The following is a 22,583-nucleotide window of genomic DNA, read 5'->3' on the forward strand; positions in this document are numbered from 1 at the left end:
AAAAAATGATAAAACAAAGATAAAAGAACCCCTTTCGAATAAGGTCACTATAGATGTTTATTTAAAAAATTGTTGAATTTTATATTTCCAGTTTCAGGAAGAAATTCAAAACAATCCTCCGCTTATCTTCGCTGGACCAATAGTAAAATCATGCAACAATAAAAAAGAGAGAAAAAAAACAAGAAGAACAATGACTTCACTTGTCTAATTTACAAGTTCAAGGCATTAAGTGCTGAGTTATGCAGTGTCTCAATATACTTTCCTTTTTTTTCTCCTTTTGGTGAACGCCGTAATCTCCGGTATATCGAGTTTTATTGAAAGTCTGATTATTCTAATTTGAAAAGTACCTACTGATGTAATATTGCACGTCGTTTATGTTTTTTTCGATAAGCATATGTTTACACAAATGGCTGTAAAAAAAGTGGAGAAAGAGGAGAGAAAAAGGAACAGTGAATAAGAGGAATAAAAAAAAACGTGCAGAGTGATGAAAAGTAATCTTTTAGACTCTTTCGCATTGAGCATGAAGTAAAGGACCCCACATAATATGACCAGTCAGACGGGAACTGTCGCGTCCGAGTGAACTCCACGATTCTCCGTTATATTAAGTGCCGAAGAAAATATCGCAACTCTTTTTTTCTTCTCTTTGCTTTTTATCACACAGACATATATGTGCGAGGGAATCAAGAGGATTCCAATCAAGCAATTTCACTGAAAATTAAAATTATTAAGGAAATATTGGATTTCAAAAAAGCTAATACGGTAATTTGTACTTTATATTCGCAATGATTTGAATTTTTCAATTTTCCCAGTAGTTTTTTTCAGTAAATATTTATTTTATTTTTATGCAAAAGGCACTTTCAAGTAAAATATTCTTATCAGATGAAAATATCTATAATTGACATTTTCCTCAAATTATTATTTTTATCTTTATTGCGCAATGACATTTGTAAATAATTAAATTTTTGAATGTATTTTCAGTATTTTATAGTTCCTTTTTATTTATTTATTTAATTAAAAAATTTTATTTTTATTTAATTTAAATTAAAATTTTTAATTCAAAATTTTAAATAATTGATTTTACTCAAAAAATTTTTTTAGTATAATTTTATACTTGTTTTTTATTTACTTCAATTTTGTTTTTGATATCCATTTATTTTATCTAAAATAATAATTGAACTTTGAAATTTGATTCTGCTTAAAAAGTAAAATTTATTGTTACAGATAATTTCTCCAAGTCTGCATGTGGTTTAAAGGAAAAAGCTGTCAAACTTTATTCCAATGTTTGGGAAAATATTTTAAACAAAATTATTTTTATTGCAGGTAATATTATTTAATGTTATTCAAAATTTGACAGTCTTTAAATAAATATAAGATTTAAATTTGAAATATAAATACATTTAAATTTTATCTATAAGGTAAAAAAATTTCCGGTCGTTATCCATTGTATTAAGCAGAAGATAAATATTTTCTTTCCTTCGTATAATAATATTTTTTATTACTTTTATTAGTTATAAATGACAAATTTTGTTGAATGAAAAAAATTTTAATATTAATTAACAACATAAACAAGTACAGTTGACTTAATAATGAGATAAGAGAGATGAATTTACTTTTTTTATATTGTGTAATGCGAGTGATAATTAGAATTTCCTTTGGAAACCGCCGCAAACTAATTATTACTCACATTTATGCAGATTTAAGCAAATTTTGAAAGTTCTCTTTTTTTATACATTTTCATAAATTCAAATTCAAAGAATATAATTATTTAACTAAATAATTAATCAATTTGTCAATGAATTAAGGGGGAGTGACACCTTTGAGGTGCCTTTTAAACCTGTTTTTCATGAATTTTTTTAAGACACAGGAATAATGTAAACAAAATTTGGTTTCGAGGACTTTATTTATTAACTTTTTAAGTTTACGAAAATACATTTATACTTAAAAAAAGTTTCAATTTGTTGCCTACAGAGGGCGCCGAAGTTGGTCTCGTTTCTATGCAGGGTAAATCGGTGGGCAATATTCTGGTTAGACCGTTTAATCAAAAACCAAAATTCAAAGTTTTTCTGAATCTGCGATAGATTTAGCTTTCGAGTACGTAGGATATTTTAAAAATATTAATTTTTGTGTATTTGGCAGCTGTTTGATGAAAAAAGTCGATTTTTAGAGCGAAATTTTTTCAAAATATTTATTGCCAAAAAAAAACAAACAAACCAAAAAAAAATCCGCTGCGTACTCGAAAGCATTAGTAAATGACGAACAAAAAAAACTTTGGCCGAAGTCAATCCGATCAAAACTGTTCTGGCTAGACTGCCCACCGTTTTGAAAAATGTCATTTCGAGAAAAACGCATTTAAACTTATGTAATGTGAAAACATGAAAAATGAAACCTCTGTTAATCTACGATGTCTGCACCATATAAGTGACTTTCTACATTAATATTTCCTTCATTTACATCCTTTAGAGCAATTTGAAGCTGTCTTCAGTATTCTTGAGCTGCTACGATAAAAGAAAAAATAGCCAATGGCGCTAAAAAGAACTCGAAGCGCTCTTGGACACCTTTTACAGATTTCGATTTTTTTCACATAAAATAACTTCGAAATTACTTCTTATGATATAATTTCTATTCTACACCTCATAAAGTATCGTTTAAGCAAAAAAAAATAAAATCAAATTTTTTTCGGATCAAAGGTGTCACTCCCCCTTAAGTAATTATACAGTTAATAATGAAGTTTTAGTTAATACTATTAATTAATTAATTAATCAATTAATATAATTTATTTTTATTATTAACGTTAGGAATTCTTTTAGTTTAGTTAAGTAAATGAAATTAATTAATTACGCGAAGTAATATTTAATTCCCGTAGCTAATTAATTAAATAATCAGTTAATAAATATGATGGTAACTAATTTTTTTTTTTTTGTTTTAATTTAAACTAATAGAGAGACTTTGAGCAACTTTACTCCTGTCACATTAAATTGATAAAATATTCTCGTAACGACAACAAACTGTCTTCTCAAATTAGTTGCACTTCTTTGATAAGTTCGAACTTTTAATTATTCACTTAATCAGTTTAATTGAATTATACATTTAATTTATTTGATAACAAAAACTCTAGAATTTCTTTCCACTAAACCTGCATAAATATTTTAAAGAATAATAAAAATATGGGAAATTTAAAAATGTTTCTTCAATTCTGAAAATTTTTTTGTAAACATAAAAGTGATATTGAAGAAAATTATAAATTTGTTATTATTATTATTATTATTATTATTGTTGTTAGTTAAAAAACTTTCTTTCTGAAATTTAAAAAAAATTTATTATTTTTTAAAAAATATAATTTTTTGAAATATTATTCTTAAAAAATGCGATTATATTTCAAAAACAATTTTTAAAAGTAATAAAATTAAATTTTTTAAAATATAAAATTTATATCAATGAAATTTGAGAAAACTTTTAATAGCAAAAATTTTTGAAATTATTTTAGGAATATTCTTTATCTTCAAAAAAAATTTTAATTACAATTAATCGTAAGAACTAAGCTTATCATTGTCTTTACTGAAACATGTTTAAGGTGCATACAGTTTTTCTTTATTTACCTTTTAAAATCCGTTTAATTTTTCAAATTAGCCACATTGTTGACAAATTAAAAAAATTACAAAAAAGTAAAACTTTTACAATTGTTTCAAATCTGGGGTACCAAACCACCCCAGTTTTTCGTTAGTCTATAAAAAAATCATATTTTAGTTCTAGGGTTAATAAAAACTCGTACTTTCATTAAAATTCCATTTACAATCGTGCGGCATTAAAACTGAGCGCTACAGCGCTATGCGAGGATTTACGTTTTATTTTTTTTCTCAAAAACTACTGGCTGTCCCACGATGAAAATTTCAGCACAAGTTCAACACATTTATGGCTACAAATGGTAAAAAAATGATCAAAATTGAAGGTAGCATATTTTTTCTATGGCTTTTCAAAAAATGAAATTAATTTTTTAAACAAAAAATTTAAATAATTTTTTTAATTTTATTTTTTTAAATAAAAGTATATTTCAATACGAACAATTTAAGAGGTCATAAACTAAAATCCGTTAAGAACAAGCAGAGATATATTTTTCAAAAAAAAAGTACAAAAAAATTAAAAATCCAATATGTCCGCCAATTTTTGAAATTTTTTAAAATCGCTTGGGGATTTTATTTATTACCACCAGAGGATATAATCTACCCAATTTCAACCGAATCCCAAAACCTAATAAAATTTTTTGTGTTGAACTGACGTGGAATACACCTTAAATAAAAGTTTTAATACAACGGAACTCGATTTTTTAAAATTAGGTATAATGTTTTTCGCTCAGACAGAAGTACAAATTCTAGTGATAGTTTGCGTGGAGAGGGGTGCTGATTGTTACTTCGTATTTGCTATGTGCATCAATTATCTTAACTATGATCAAAAATATCGAACACATTTAATTGTTAAATTTACTTTTCATTATTTTCCAAATTTTTAGTTACAATTCTTCAAAAAATACAATAATATTTAAAAATAATTTTTTAAAGTGAGGAAACAAAATTGTTTATTTTTAATGTAATTTGAGAAAATTCATATTTTTTAAATTTTTTTAAATTATTTTCGGGAATTTAACTATTTTCAAAAACTTTTAATTAAGATTTTTTAAAAACTTAATTTTTTCAGAATTGATAAATAAAATTTTTCAAATTTCATTAATTTATGTTTACATAATTAATATTTGAATAGGGGAGAGTGGGGCAAACCGGACCGGTGGGTAAACCGGACTCCTCTCAATATTTCCGAAATGTCGAAATTGGAAAAACTGTTTTTTACAAAGGGCTTAGGGGGTTAAGTGTGCAAAAACTGCCCCCGCATCTATTTTTCTCAAATTTGGCCCATATATTACTATCCATATGACTATAACTTTCTGCAATTTTGAACTCAAAATTCGCTTTTTTGGGGGAGTTATGGAGGGGGAAAGCAAAATCAAAAAACTTATTTTTCTCGAAAACTACTGAACCGATTTTAATGAAATTTTAAGAGGTTGTAGATATAGATAAGACGATTTTAGAAAAAAAAATTTTTTGAAATTTTCAAAAATTTTTTTTAGGGTTATTTTTTGAAGTGACCACTTTCTCTTTTGTTGTAAAAAGTACCTTATAATGTCCCCTTTAACATATATTTTTTCCAAATTTTTTAAAAATATAGTTTTTGAGTAAAATGTCAAAAACCATGGTTATGCTATTTGTCACGTATACGGTAATGCACATATACATATGGGCAATTTCATGTGATAGGGTATAGCCAAATAAGTATGGAAAAAGTGACCCGAATATATTTTTCCCATTCATTCCTACCCACTTAAAAATAACTTTTTGAAATTTTTAACTCAAAGTTTTGAGTTTTTTGGAACTTATGGAGAGGAAGAAATCGAAAAATGCATTTTTCTCAAAAACTACTGTATGCATTTTAATCAGCTTTGTATATGTTGAAAAGACAATTAAAGAGATTCCAAAAAAAATTTCAAATTATTTTTTCAAAAAATTCCAAAAATCTTTTTTTTTTTGAAAATTTTAAAATAAAATTTTTTTGAAATTTTCAAAAAAAAAAACTTGTTTAAATTTATTAAAGTGACATTTTTATGTATTTTCTCATTTCATTCTCTTATGTCATCTACTTAATAAAAAAATTTTGCTTGACATGATTTCAGGGTGTGTCACGGTAAATGACTCAAAAACCATACCCAGTACATTTTTATGTTGTATGTAAATGGTTAATTTTAAAAAACCTGTCAAATATTTTTGCAACTTATTACTAGTGGGTTATTGAGGTTGCTAAATACAAATCTAATGTTACTATAAAAAATATTTTTAGACAAACAAAAAAATGTGGAAAATTTTAAAATCAAATTTTAGGATTTTTTGAGTTTTTTTTACCGTGTCGCACTCTAAAATCATCTAGGCCATTATTCTTTGATAAGTAAGACTGTTAAAAAAGTTAAATAAAAAAAGTGTGATGTACCGCTTCAACGATCAAAAAAGAAAAAAATTTTAAATGCCAAAATAAAAATTTTTGGATTTTTCTTTGGAAATAATTCTTTTTAACATCGATTTCAGACTTGTATTCAGAAAACCCCTAAGTATTAATTTGTGATTAAACAAATAATTAATTAATTAACCATTTACATACAACATAAAAATGTACCGGGTATGGTTTTTGAGTTATTTACCGTGACACCCTGAAATCATGTCGGGCAAAATTTTTTTATTAAGTAGATGACATAAGAGAATGAAATGAGAAAATAGATAAAAATTTCACTTTAATAGATTTAAACAAATTTTTTTTTGAAAATTTCAAAAAAATTTTATTTTGAAATTTTCAAAAAAAAAGATTTTTGGAATTTTTTGAAAAAATAATTTGAAATTTTTTTTGGAATCTCTTTAATTGTCTTTTCAACATATCCAAAGCTGATTAAAATGCATACAGTAGTTTTTGAGAATAATGCGTTTTTCGATTTTTTTCCTCTCCATAAGTTCCAAAAAACTCAAAATTTTGAGTTAAAAATTTCAAAAAGTTATTTTTAAGTGGGTAGGAATGAATGGGAAAAATATATTCGGGTCACTTTTTCCATTCTTATTTGGCTATACCCTATCACATAAAATTGCCCATATGTATATATGTGCATTACCGTACGTGGCAAATAGCATGACCATGGTTTTTGACATTTTACTCAAAAACTATATTTTTAAAAAATTTGGAAAAAATATATGTTAAAGGGGACATTATAAGGTACTTTTTACAACAAAAGAGAAAGTGGTCACTTCAAAAAATAACCCTAAAAAAAAATTTTGAAAATTTCAAAAATTTTTTTCAAAAATTTTTTTTGAAAAAAAAATTTTGATTTTTTTTTCTAAAATCGTCTTATCTATATTTACAACCTCTTAAAATTTCATTAAAATCGGTTCAGTAGTTTTCGAGAAAAATAAGTTTTTTGATTTTGCTTTCCCCCTTCATAACTCCCCCAAAAAAGCGAATTTTGAGTTCAAAATTGCAGAAAGTTATAGTCATATGGATAGTAATATATAGGCCAAATTTGAGAAAAATAGATGCGGGGGCAGTTTTTGCACACTTAACCCCCTAAGCCCTTTAAAACAACCATGTTTAGTATACCTTATTTTTTCAATTTGACAATTTTTACTTTTGTTTGTGCAACGCTGGGAGCAAAAGTTTTGTTTTTAGTTTTTTTCTACACTTTTACGAATTTTTTCTTAAGGAATTTTGAGGAAATCGTGTAATATTTCTAAATATTAGGTCTTGGGTTTTGAAGGTCCTGATACCGGTCACTGTGTGGAGGTGAGTGACTGGCTCAAAGGTGCGAGAGAACAGTTCACAAGGAACTCAAAAGGGAAGAACAAAACCAATTCAGACGTATAAATCGTTGGTGGCCCTGAAAAGGGCCGGTCGAGGTTGGTTAAGAGCTAATAAGGCTCGAAACGTAAACGTCTGCGCGAAGAAGATGCAGACTTTGTAGCAGAAGAACGCGTACCTGGTGAGAAGGCTTCAGGGGAAACGCCGACCGGTATGAACAATACGTCAGGCGAGTATTGCTTCAGCACCGGGAAGACGACTCGAGGAGGCGTCACCGGCAACGTCCCTGTTTTCTTAGGGCTCGGGCCGAACAATTCTTGGAGCTGCCTTTCTCGGCGAGGGTTCGCGGACGGTACCGAAACGACGATATTGGGTGCTTCCCGGGGGGCACGTAGGGGCAGCTCGCGTGTAGATGGTGGCGGGGCGCTATTCGGATGCACGACGCGGTTTCCAAGGGACTGTCGTGACACTGCGGTATATATCGGTACCGGGAGTGTGATAACCGAGCGGGGCTGCTGTCCCAATCGTCGGCGTGGATCCTTGGAGAGGGTGCCCCCGAATTAATTCCACGAAAAAACGGGAGTCGGACGTCGGTGGCTCAGGGTGGTCCGGGTCGTAGGCCAAGTAGGTCCGTAGGGCGTCGTTGTGTTCCTGGGCGGCACGTCGTTGGGCCCGCACGCGAGCGGCCTTACCGGGGCGGCGTCGTTTGACGCACGTAGTTCTAGCCGGCATAAGCGGCGGCAGTGGCCAGAGCCGATCGGTGTCTTCGATCTTGACCCCGAGCAGGGTTCCAAGGCCCGAGACCCGTTCTCCTCCAGGTGTCAGGTAGTTCGAACCCCAAGCAGGGTTCCGAACACTATCCCCTGGAGCCGGCTGGCTGTCACTGTTTGAACCAAAAAAATTCTAACGTTCGTTAGCTAATCCTGAAAAGGACAAGCTAACTTATAAGACATAAGTCTTATTCTCTTTACGTAAAATTTGCCCTGAAAAGGGCAGATTGTTTTACTTGTGGAGGGTTTGCAGAGCAAAGTAAACGGCTGTGGTCCTCTCTGATCCTTTCGCTTTATTTTCGTAATATTCCCTATGGGGAATGGCACAGGTACTGGTCAGGCTGGCGATGATGTTCACTCCGGCGAACAATCAGGTGTAGCGGTAGTCCGATGGTCTTCGGGTACGTAGTCCTTTCCAAGGTAGGCAGCGGTTCAGCGTCAGGAGACGCGAGGTGTGGTCACGTCTGAGTCCGAGAGAGTTCTGTGTCGAGTCAGGAAAAACGAGCGGTACTTATGCGCCTCTGCCGAGTCGCATCCGCGGTTTCCCTTTCCCACAAGGCGGGAGCCAATCAGCGCTCGAGATACCCCCACTCGGACGCGCGCATGCGCTGTGTAGTGGAGCGGGAGTTAGTCGAGCGAGATCCGTGCAGCGCGACGGGCGAGTCCTAGGACCTGGATACCAACCAAAATGCCTGACCAAATGCCATGTGCCCTTCCCCGATACATGTATAATAATAATTAAATAGTATTATAATATAGTATTATCCTAATAAAATAAAAAATGAGAATAATAATATAGTAAATACAATGTGGTAATAGTATAATAAAAGGACTAATTTTGTAATATAACAATACCACAACAAAATAATATGATATAGTATTATTATAAAAAGAAAATAATATAATAATAGGAAGAATAATATGGTAAATATAATATTGCAATAGAATAATGTAATAAAATGAAATAACATTATAATATAACAACATTATAAAAATAATATGAAAGATTAATAGTATAATATAATAATATTATAACGGAATAAGATTATAATATAATAATATTATAATACAAGAACATCATAATAAACTAATTATATGATAAAATATTAATATAAAATAAAGGCAAATATAAAAAATGGTAAATGAACGTAGGAAAAAAAAAAGAAAATTAAAGAAAAAGTTAACATAGGCCGCTTCTGCAGCCGAGCAGATGATTCTGTACTGACGTCACGGGTTTTTCCTATCCGCGCGCCAGACGCTTTTGGGTTTTCCCCACAGCGCTGTCGCCGCTCGGGACAATAGGCAGTTGGGCCCACTCTAAATGTTCCATTCTTCGGTAAAGGTGGTTTGTGTAAATTGTTTTACCTTTACAGGTAATGTTGGCAAAACACAAAACATCCCAAACTCGAAGAAAGTGGATGTAACAGTCCACACCTCAGGAATATTTACCACCAAAAACTTTGATGAATTTGCAAAGCGTTTCTTTTAAACAAATATTTATCATGGTTGCCACACAACCTGGAAATAGCATGGAAATTGAAAAAGAGTATGGAAAACCTGGAAATAGCATGGAATTTGAACGAATTTCTGGAATTTTTTTGGGTTAATGAAAGATATTAAGGAAAATTTCATTCAACATGTTATTTTTCTTTAAAAATGTTAACATGCAATTTTCCTTTTCCATGTTATCTTCTCTTTAAATTAATTTAATTTCTTTTTAATTATTGACTAAATTAAATTAATTTAATTTTTCTTTTTAATTATTGACTAAAACTGTAAAAAATAGGATTTTATATCTTTATTAGTATTACGATTGTCAAAATTTTTTGTTACGAGAACGATCGCGCGCTGCCGCGCGCGCGTTTTTTCTCTTGCATTTTTATTCTTTAAATTACAGTCTTTTGTTTGTTAAGGTATCAATTTGAGTGACAGTTTCTGATAATAGGAATTTTTAAATATTATTCAATTTAATAAAATAATAGCCTATGTTGTTCGTAAAACAATTTTTTATACCTTTACAATTCTAGTTCTGTTTTTATCTGTTTCTAAATGTATCATTTCTAAAGTTTATGGTTTTGATAAAAAAACAACACTTTTCTTTGCTTAAAAAAAAGCGTATATTTCAAGAATGGCACATTTTATAAAAAGTTTTGTACGATGAAGTTATAGAAAACCTTTTTATAATCAAAGTAATCTATTTGTTAATTAAATTTTGTAACATTTAAAATCTTCCATAGTAAATTTATATTTTAAAAAATAGTGATGAAAGAAAAACGTTACTAAATAAACAATTTTTAACTATTTTTCACTTAGCTAGCAAAAAAACATCTCTACTGTCAAAGAAAGCCATAAACAGAGGATATTAAATTAAAAATTTACTTTTGTTTCTTAAAATCGTTCCTACTTTTGCTATAAAAAAGAAATATAAGTGTGGTTTCTGTAAATATTATACAAAAAATGTAAGTACTCCGTCATTTCGAAAAAAATAATTTATTTCAATATATGCTTTTCTATAAGATTCATGGGATCTTGAGAAATATTATCTTTAAACTTTTTTCAAAGTTCATTTGGATGAACTGGTTGGCAGTACATTAAAAAACGTACAAATAAGTGTCTTAATTATCTGAAGTTTGAACTATTATTTGAAATAAGGAAATTAAAACGTCTTTGACCAATTGATAAGAAAGAAACGTGTAAAGAAATCTTACGTGTGAATCTTATTACAAAAAAATGACATAATTTACCAATAAGAAGCGTCGAAGAAAGTCTTACGCGTAAAGACAGCCATACTGAGACACACTCCTTTTTTAAGAAAAAAAATATATAACGACTCAGACATTTTTATAGAAAAAATATTTACTTTTATTTCAATAATTCAGTGTAAACATAATTCTTGATTAGTAAATTAGGTCTTTGATTTCCTAAATATATAATTAATGATTCCCAAGATTTAACTCGTGAAAATGCAACATATACTTGCCCATGATTAAATACATTTTTACGAAGGTCTACACCAATCTTGTCAAAAGTTTGTCCATGGCTTTTATTTATTGTTATTGCGAATGCTAATTTTATAGGAAATTGCCGTCGTTTGAAAGTAAAAGGATAAATATCCTCACAATACAGCGTAATACGATTTATAAATACAATATCTCCAACCTTATCACCTGTTAAAATACGACAACGTAGCAGATTGTTTGATAGTTCTAATACCTGCATTCGCGTTCCATTACATAAACCTTCATTAATACTAAGATTTCGAAGTAGCATGACAATACAATTGGCTCTTAATCGTAATTCATAAGGCGGGAAATTTGATGGATTTAAAGTATTCAAATACTCTGGTAAAATAGCATCATTTATACTTCCATTATCACAATTTTCGGTACTATCAACACTTGTATAAATTCGCTCACTTTTATTATCAAACAGTTCGAGTACCTTGTTGTTAATTTCATCAACATCAACATTTCGAGCAGACAATATTGCTACTTTTGCTAAATCATCGTATTTATTATTGATAATTAATTCTCCAAATATTTTATGAATGATATCACCATTTTCTACACATTGCTCTGGTGCTAGTATATTATTATCATTATCATTTAAAGTACCATTTCCAACTGATAATAAATATTCTGAAAATTCTTTTTCACCAGGTAAAGTTCTCATATTTTCTGTTAATGATATCACCTTAAAATGACTCCATAATGTGCTAGATTTAAATATTTAATAGATAAATTATCTAATTCGCTTCTAGTAGCATTAACCTTAACAGGCAATAATTGTCTAAAATCACCACCCAAAAGCATAGTTTTTCCACTAAATGGCATATCAACATTCATAAAATCGCGTAATGTTCTATCAATTAATTCCATAGCATATCTTGGCGCCATTGGAGCTTCATCCCAAATAAAGACATCAACCTCTTTCAAAAATGTAGCTTCCTTAGATTGACTTTTAATATTTGATGTAGAATCAAAGAACAATGGAACAGGCATCCCAAATGTTTTATGTACAGTTTTACCACGGGGAAGTAATATTGCGGCAATGCCTGTAAATGCCATAGTACAAACACATTTTCCTTTACTTCTTAACAAATGGTATAAAGTTGTATAAACAAAAGTTTTTCCGGATCCACCTGGTCCATCAATGTAATAACATGAAGAAGATGGTATTCTTTTATCTTGGATAACTACATTTAATACTTCATCAACAATATCCTTCTGTTTGGAATTCAGTTTCACATATTGCATTTCACCAATCTCTTTATGTTGTTGCAATGACATTTCGTTGTTCGCTTGATTTTCTGTTTCAATACTTATTTCATTTAACTGTATCATTTCAGGAAAATTGCTAATATTTGATCCTTCATGCAACAGAAAGTTAATTATATCATTATATGCTCTTTTATGAGCTTCATTAGATGGATAATTTTTCTGATAATCTTCAGACATAGCCTCTTTAAACTTTTCCCAAAGTTCGTTTGGATGAACTGGATGTCAATAAATTAAAATACGCACAAATAAACGTCTTAATTGTTGTGGCATCATCCATACTTCTCCTTCTGTAAAAGCACGTTCCCATTCTCTATCATCTTCAATAAGGCCTAATGCTAAACATGCACTACGAAAAATGTCATGTACAATATTGTTGACAGTTCGCAGATGATCATAACTTGTAGCGCCTTTAACTACTATTAAAAGTAATCTAAGATGAAACAGTTCTGATTGACTGGGCGAAATTGAATACATCCGTCCAATGACATTAAATGACCCTTTACGCTTCACCCATTTTAATGCATTTTCACCACGTTCTTTCTTAAAAACATAATAACATGGAATTTCTGCATATGTATATTGTCTAGCTTGTGGATCACGCCTATTTAAATCGAAATATTCTAATAACATAGTCCGTTTCTGTAAAGCTTCATTTATAGCATCATCATTTGCATCTTCACTAATGGTTACAGTATGCCAATTAATTAAATGAACAGGTAATCGGAAAATAGAATGACTTTTACTCTGTAATGGTCTACCAAATATTCTATCACATGCTTCAACAGGACTAACATATCGAGTTTCAATAAAGTTTTTTATTTCATCATATTCTAAAGAACTTGTATTATTACTACTATCGGTAATTACTACAGCAGCATCATGTCCCTTAAAAATATATTTATACAAATATTTTACGGATTTAATACTTGAAACTACTTCTACATTAATATGACAATTAAATAACTGAAGTAATGTAGGATTGTATGGAATAACGTATTGATTATCTGTAGTTCCTCCATTTAGGCGATCGTATTGTCCTGTATTAAGGCAGCGATACGTTGGGTATCCGTTTTCATCCATTATTGTCTCAGAACAGAATTGTTTTGGGAAACCTTTCAAACATTTACTATTATTATCTTTACACCAATTTCCACATGGGCCATGAATCAAATTTTTCATAACGATGTCATGAAGTATAACATTTTCTGATTGACTTGGAATTTCTGTCGAAATATATTTGTCTACAATCTCGGGTGTTGTTATTTTATAATTTTGTTTCAAAGTCACTAATAAATGCATATGCGGCAATCCACGTTTTTGATATTCAATGACATACACATAAGCAATCACTTCGCCAAATAATTGTTCCTTTACAATAGTATTAATAAGTTTATCTTTTTTTATGGTAAAAACACGCGATACAATATCTGGTCTGTCAAAGGCAGTTTGGTTAGGTAATAAATTTTCCTTAATTTCACGCCAGTTTGGATTACACGTCATCGTAATAAAAAGATCAGGTTTACCAAATTTTCTCACAATAGCCATTGCATCTTGGTAATGCTGTAACATATTTCTCGGAGAACCTGTGAAAGATGATGGAAGTATTACAATTTTCCCAACTTCATTGTTCGAATCGTCAGCTCTTCTTTGTAAATGATCAATTAGACCTTCGTAAGTATCTGCACGAAGTTTCTTTTGATTATTTCGACAGAAATTTGTCCTATCTTTTTCAATTTTCACATAACTGTCGACAATCCATTGCTGAAATAATCTACCACCCTTTAAAAATACATTGTTGTCCCTAGAAGCCATTCTATGCCTGATGTATGCAGCTCTTGATACACGTTTATTTGTATTAGCGCAGGTCAGATTTTTGTCCCAACCTCTTGTTCCATGTGGATAAAATAAAGGATATATCCATGGCTCAACATTGGAATTCATAGAACTTATATATTGTAAACTTTTTGTATTCTTATTATATACGGTAACATATGATTCTGGAATATCACCATCAGCAGTTGTAGTAAAAATTGCTGCAACTTCATTGACACTTTGTAAATTATAACGTCTACTATCCATCCCAGGCTTTAATGAAAATAATAATTGCATCTCAGGCTAAATTTCTGCATTATTTTCAGTCATTGTTTTTTTAATTTTTTCATGCATCATACGGTAGGACTGTGCAAATAGGTCAGAGAAATTTTGATTCTGTGCAAAATCCCGTTTTTTTTGGCTATGAGTTTTTTGATAAGCTACATTTTTTTAAAGACCGGAAATATTAGTATTTGCTAAATTTGCTGTAACAGTTACATTATCTTTTGCCAAAGATGTAGTAACAGTTGTAGAGGATTTTTCTGAATTTATATTTGATTTTGACACTGTAATAATACTGTCCTTTGTTTGAAGTGATTGAGGGTTAAGAATTCTATTATTCTCTTGTTTTTTTTGTCGAAACTTTCTTTGATAAGCAGCTTTCTTTTGACGTTTTATGATTTTATATTTTTCCTCTTCTTCAGGAAAATGAACCATAGCTCTTTTTTCTCCTTGCTTCTCAGTTATTATTAATCTTGTATCTTTCGTTCCATTGCTTGAATCAATAGAAATATTATTAACATCATTTGCTGGAATTAAAGGCAAATCTTCTAAACAACTATCAACAAAATTTTTTTTACAAACATTACTGGTTGAATTCAACGATGATAAATTATTGTCAACAATTTAATTTTCTTCATTTTGGAAACTTTTTTCTCTAGCTCGATTCCTAAGAAGACACTCCCAATTACATTCAACAGTCATAGTTCTAATATTAGTCGACCTTACTGACGGAAATTTACTTAAACAATTGTTTTTGAACATTAACATTAAATGATTTCTCATGTTATAATAATAGTAATTGACAGAGTAGGGCATAATATTAAAAAATATCGATGTTGCGAATGATATTGCATATATTCCACAAGCAAGACTATTGTTTGGTTGTTGATTAACAGTTGTGAAAACTACTGGAGGTTTAAAAGGATATAATCTACTTAAATATTTCCTTTGATCTTCATTTAAACATCCTTCATTAAGACTATCATAAATATAAAGTCTCATTCCATCATAATAAGTGCAAATCCAATGACCTTTCTTGATAGATCCACTAAAAAGTATTTGAATATGCTTTTTACCTTTTTCAATCGGACTAATAAATTCAAGCGTATAAAAATACAAAGTGCTTTGCATGCTAAAAGCAGAATTTGATTCCCTTCTCAATAATTTTTCGAATTCATCAATATGAGTATCATTTAACATTCCTCCTTCAGTAAGTATAATATTAAAATCTGTAACACTTTAATTAACAGTTCCTTCTTTGTTCGACATGATTTCTTTCAATTTATTGAAAAGATATCGCTTCTAAAAAATAGTTTTTCATAAAATTAATTAATTCAGAACACATGTAAATAATGTTACTATTGTCACATTTAACAGTAACTGGAATTTTTATCTTATCCTTTCTTATTAAAGATTATTAAGAATGTAAAGAATGTATCTTCATCTATTAATATTATTAATATTATTAAATATAAGTATATTTTTGGTAAATTTTTCTGTTTTGTATCTGTTAATCTAGTATCTGTTAATAGAGTATCTGTTAATCTAGTACCTCTTGACTAAATCTCTGTTTATCAAGTATCTGGTATCTCGTAATCACATGTTATTTTTAGTACATCTTTAATATTCATAAAGTTTTTTCCAAAATAATAACTAACTACCAAAATGTTAAAAAACAAAATGTTAAAAAATCAATAATTAAGATTTAAAAAAACAAATATTAATCAATATTAAATAATAATTATTACCACTATAATATAATTATGTACAAACATCAGAATTTAAAAAATCAATATTCTACATTTAGAAATCAAAATAACAGACAAATGTCCTTTATTCCTTTAAACTTTAACTTTAATTAAATTAATGTATCCCAGTAAACGAAAACTAATTGAAATGAATTAAAAAGAATTCACAAAGAGCTTTCGTGAATCCCGCTTTGTGACAAATACGAATTGGAGCCATGATGCAATTTTCCTGAATTCGTGAAACTGTATTGAACTTCTGAACCTTCTATCCGTACCAATTCACTGGACAAGTTTTGAGCCTTTAATTTTTTTCAATTCGTTAGCACGAATTCAATGCATTCCTTGGCCATTTCTTTCGAATGCGAATTCGTTTGGACAAATTGGTACATATTGAATTAAATTCAATTGAATATACAAAGAGCTTGAGTGAATCCCGCTTTGTGACAAATACGAATTGGAGCCTACCAAAAATGTTAATTCGTTTCAATTCATTTGAATTAGTTTTTTTTTACTGGGATCCTTTAAACTTTAACTTTAATTAAATTAATGTATCCTTTAAACTTTAACTTTAATTAAATTAATGTATCCTTTAAACTTTAACTTTAAAACTTTAACTTTAATTAAATTAATGTATTTAACTTTAACCTTTAACTTTAATTAATAAAATTAATTAAATCCTTTAAATTAAGAAATCAAATAATTCACACATTATATTTACAAACTCTTCCTAATAAATATATATACAAATAATATTAACAAAAAATTTAATTTGTATTTACATGTATTTTAATTTTAATACTTACGTACGTAACGTATGCAATGCACTTTAACTTTTTTCAAATGTACAAAAAAATTGCAACTTTTTTCAAATGTACAAAAAAACAAAACCACAAAATTCACAATCAACACTTTCAGAAAAAAATCACTCAGCAAATAACAGCCAATACTTCTTATCGAAACGATACACTTGTCACACTTTGCAAATGGCTGACAGTTGCTGACACTTGTAATATTTTGTAATTTTTCATACCAACCAAAAAAAACTATGCGTTTCACACTGAGGTGAGATTACGTAGCGAACAAACAATTGTTTGGAAAAAAAGATGCGCGCGCAACAATTTTGAAGCGTCTAAAATGAATCATAAAATTAAATATATTTTATTATTAAAAAACTTTTCATTTATTACAAACCAAATCATAAATAAAAATTATTTTTATCTTAAACTACTTTTGGTTAACTTTTAGTTAATAAATAAATTTTAATTAATTTATTTTAATTTTAATTTTAAAAAAGAGAAAAACGAAAATTTAAAAGTGTGAGGTCACCATCATTATAAAATTCAGCCAATGAGGAACACTCATTATAAAATCAGCCAAAAATCAGCCAATGAGAAAAAAGTTCTACACTTGAAGTTAGCTGCTTTGACATCAGTAAGTAATGTCGTCTCGATTATATCCAATCAAAATAAAGGATTTTGAATTTTATCCAATCAAAATAAAGGATTTTGAATTTTATCCAATCAAAATAAAGGAATAAAGGATTTTGAAAAAATAGCCAATCAAGAAAAAGTTCTACACTTGAAGTTAGTCGATCTTACGCACCTCGTTTTTAAGAAAGGACCAGTTGCTTTTTGTTCAAGATTTTGAACAAAGTTTGAAGATGAAAATTATTTAATTTAGACATGACTTCAATGTGCTAATTATGGCTGATTCTTCTGAAAGTGACATTTTTGATATCTCGATTAATTTTATAAAATCTACTCTCTGATAATATTATTAACCATTTTCATAGAAAAAATTTAGCACTTACTTCTTAAGCGAAATAATAAAGTATTGTGTGGAGAATTCATGTATCTTGAATCGAATCATTTTATTTATTTGCTTTAAAACTTTTTTTTTCTTAACACAATGCCGGTGTTCTTGATCCAAGAAAATATTTTTCTTCAAATGTATATGCAACTTAAATATCAGTTTTTGAAAACTGTCCATTGAGGCTAGGATGGCATAGTGGTAGCGTGACGGCTTCTGGTGCGTGCAACCCGAGTTCAATTCCTCCGACCGTGGAAAATTTTCTTTCAAGGTATATTTGTTGTATTTGTGTTAAGTAATAATTAAATGTAAATATATATGTAAAATAACAATTATTTAATTATTTAAATAAAAAATATAAATGTTAATTAATTAAATAATAAAAATGTTTGACCTAAGTATTAGAAAAGATGGGATGGGGGTAATTTAAGTAAATAATTTACTTGTATTGAGAAAGTATTTTTTTGATTGAAATCTATAAATTTTCTCAAATCAAGAAAATATTTTCTCGGACAGAGAACATACTTTCTTGATTTGATACATAAATGATTTTGAATTAATATATTCTGCATTTCTTACATGCTACTTAATTTCTTGATCGAATTCCATATTTTCTTGGATCAACAATATCTGCGTTCTCTCACAAAATAAATGTTTTCTTCATTTAAATCATGAATTACTTGAACGAATGTTACAAAAAATTGAATGAATCAAATAAAATAATTCAATTATCTATATATATCCTTAGAACAAGAAAATATTTTATTCATTTAATACATTTTATATTTCGTACAAGTCGATTAACTTCTTGGTCGAATTCCATATTTTCTTGGATCAAGAATATCTGTTCTTCTCACAAAATAAATGTTTTCTTCATTTAAATCTTGAATTACTTGAACGAACGTTACAAAAAATTGAATGAATCAAATAAAATAATTCAATTAACTATATATATTCTTAGAACAAGAAAATATTTTATTCATTTAATACATTTCATACTTCGTATAAGAAGACTAACTTCTTGGTCGAATTCCATATTTTCTTGGATCAAGAATATATGTTCTTCTCCCAAATATCCTATGTCAAGAAAATCGTTTTCTTGAATCAATACTTTAATAGTCTTGGCCGTATTCAATCCCACGATTTGCTTCAACCAAGAAAAATTTTCTTGGTTCAATACTTTTTTTTTTCAGTGTACCCTAATAATTGTTAGTATTCATCCGAAAAATATATTGAATACATTGAAATGTTGATAATTGAAGGAAAGAAATGTTTAATAGAATTTATAAGTATTATTTTTTCTGAAATAAATAAAGTACCAGATTCTGCGTAACCGGAATGGCAAGAGTATCAAAAAATGTAAAAAATGCGGAATTTTTTTTTAAGTTTATTGAATTATCATTTTATAGGAGACTGAATTTACCAAAAGAAATAAAAATTCTAAAGATTTAATTGAAAAACACTATTTTAATCTAAAAAACATACTAAATATTTAAACTTCAAAATTTAAGTGTCTTTAATCAATTTATTTTTGTCAAACAAAAGTGACAAATAAAATTCAGTTCACTAATTAAATTTATAAGAATTAACAAAATAATAGAGAATTCTTGAAAAAATTACATGTATTTACCATTTTTAACATCAGTGGAATAGAGGCATGTCTTGATCATTTTTCTTTTATTTGTAAAAAAATTTCTTTGCATCAAGTGGTTATCACACTACTCATAACCAAAATTTCTATCAATCAAAACATTAATTACTATATAGAAAAACAAAAGACGACACTTTCTGTTCACGGAATAGCAAATTATTATTATGTATATGTATAATATATAAATATTCAAATTTTACATATTGGCCCGAGTAAAATTCAAAGAAGAAAGACTTTAATATTTTCAAATTAATTTTGCGCAACTTAAATTCTTACTATTGAGTATAAAATAAAGTAGTTTCAATAGAAAAAACCATATAATTTTCAAAAAATATATTGAAAAATCGAATATCAAAAGTATCACTTTCAGAAAAATAAACATAAAAATGCAGTTTTGTAAAATACTTGTTTTTTCATCACAAATAATTCCTAAATTTTAACCTGGAATTTTTAATATTTTTAACCTGGAAAACCTGGAAAAAGCCTGTAATATTGAAATCTAGATTTTGTGGCAACCATGTTTATTCTCAAAATGAGCCTGTGGGGCAAACCGGTCCGTTTTCGATGGGGCAAACCGGCCATAGGATATTTTCATTGTATCAGAGTTTAAAAAAAATTATTATTAATTAGAATGTTTTTTTCATTAAAATATTTACTTTCAATGAAAAATAATTATCTTCCAATGAGAATTAGACCCTTTAATATTGTTTCTCTGATAATTTCAAACATTTTTTTTGTTAATTAAAAAAATTATTTATTTAATTAAAATTCAATCCTGTATTATTATTTACATTATTACAACCATTGTTCACATGATTCTTTATGTTTGTTGTTATTGTAGATTATACAAATGCAATATTGTAGATAAAAAACCCAAGTGAAAAATGAAATCGGTTGATTCGTTTAGTCACAAGAGTCATAATACTTTCAATACAAAACCTTTTGAAATTTAAGGTAAAAGTACCAATTATGGGACGCTATTTAAGCTAAACTAAATTTCTATGATAAATTTCTTGGAATCGGGAGTGTTAATATGAATAATTAGGGTATAGATTGAAAGATTGATATGTTATGAATAATATTTAGACCCTAAAATGGTTATTTTTCATGAAATAAAAATAATATTAATTAAATTATGAAACTCTGCACTGCACTAATTATGGGACTATGATTTCTGTATGTACGGGTGTCCCATAATGAATGTTCCTATTATGAGACATTTATTTAATTCAATAAGTAATTAGAATTCTATTGACTTATCCTAATAATTTGAATATTAATTATAAAGAATAAAATACAATAAACAAATTCTGGTTTAAAAAATAATTATAAAACTAATTTTTCTGGTAGAAAATTAATGCGAAAAAACTGAAAATATTTGAGGTTATGTTTGCTGTATATTTCCTGTGTGTCTCATAATAGGGATAGCAAATAATAAGTGCACCTAATGTGGGACGGTAGTCTGACGAAAAACTTGGCTTACCTTAATTTAAAAGCTAAAATGCAAATAAACATTTCTTATTAAATTAAATGCTATACACAAATAATTATTCTTTTAACGTGTAAAATTTTTTGAAATAAGTAGAAATTTCTTATGACCAATTTTAATTGCATTTATTTTATTTTTTGTAATACTGTCTCATAATAGGGACAAAATTGTAAATTGTCCCATAATTGGGACCTTTACCTTAATTATTTTTAATAATTAGAAGGGTCAATCCACTGTCTTTCGTCTGAAAGTTGTTGCGACCATATTTTTAAAAAATCTAATTTTAATATATGTAAAACTCGATGATTTTTTAAGTTCATTAACCATAATATTATGGTACAAATTTTATTTCTCTTAATAATATTAATTATCAAAAGTAGGTGAGTCACGATGTGATTTCGTAACCTTAAATTTTTCAATTTTCTAAAAGCGGTTAATATTTAAAGACTATTAAATATTAGGTGTTGGTACTCACCACAAATGTAAAACATTTCATTCAACACGTACTAATAATAAAAATAAAATAAAAATTGTATTATTTGTGGACGAAAACTGATTTTGAAAATTTTTTTCTTGGGGAAAATTACTTATATTTTTACTCAGTTTTCGTCCACAAATAATACAATTTTTATTTTATTTTTATCAGTAATACGTGCTGAATGAAATGTTTTACATTTGTGGTGAGTAACAACACCTAATATTTAATAGTTTTTTAATAATAACAGCGTTTAGAAAATTGGAAAATTAAGGTTACGAAATCACATCGTTAACCACCTACTTTTGATAATTAATATTATTAAAAGAAATAAAATTTGTACCATTGACGTGAGGGATTTTTCCTCACTTTTAATTTTTTGATCGATCCGGAAAAATGAGCGACCTTACGGTATTTTTACCGTAGGTGGAGCCTGTTCTCGGACACTTACCGGTAAAGCTACGCAATTTTCCATATTAATTACATGAAGTGCTGTGTGGTGCGCATACGCGATTCGTGCGAATATGACTTCGCTCAGTGCGTAGATATAAGCGGATCACCGAATTATGTACTTCGACAACCGTACCCGACCTCTCATTGCCTGGAGGGGGAGGTACCGGTTCGAGCCAAGAATTAATAAAAGCTAACTTGAATTTCACGCAAGTCTGCTCAATTTTTCTCCTTACACCCATTTTCCTACCTTTTCCATGCTACGAGCCTCGACCAGCAGCCAGAAGGAGAAGGAAGGAAGGAGAGAAGGAAGGAAGCTATTCTCCAGCCGCCTTGGGTCCCCCACCGCCTGCCTGGCAATTCTCTCCTAACCACGATGTCAGCTCAAAGGCCCACATCGTCCGCCTCACTGCCACGTACCCTTCCCCCCGCTCAACGACGAT

At 29.0% G+C, this 22,583-nt stretch overlaps 1 protein-coding gene across 1 annotated transcript in view; it reads left to right on the forward strand.

Moving 5' to 3' along the window:
- LOC122509819 (excitatory amino acid transporter 3-like) overlaps positions 1-22,583 on the forward strand; it is a 31,677-nt gene continuing 9,094 nt past the window's right edge. The window contains exons 1-2 of the mRNA XM_043624075.1: positions 1-759; positions 1,222-1,320. The gene's annotated coding sequence lies outside the window, so the exon portion shown is untranslated. The remainder of the gene's footprint in view (positions 760-1,221; positions 1,321-22,583) is intronic.

Source organism: Leptopilina heterotoma, unplaced genomic scaffold, assembly GCF_015476425.1.
Source record: "Leptopilina heterotoma isolate Lh14 unplaced genomic scaffold, ASM1547642v1 Lhet_63, whole genome shotgun sequence".
Classification (NCBI taxonomy): Eukaryota; Metazoa; Arthropoda; class Insecta; order Hymenoptera; family Figitidae; genus Leptopilina; species Leptopilina heterotoma.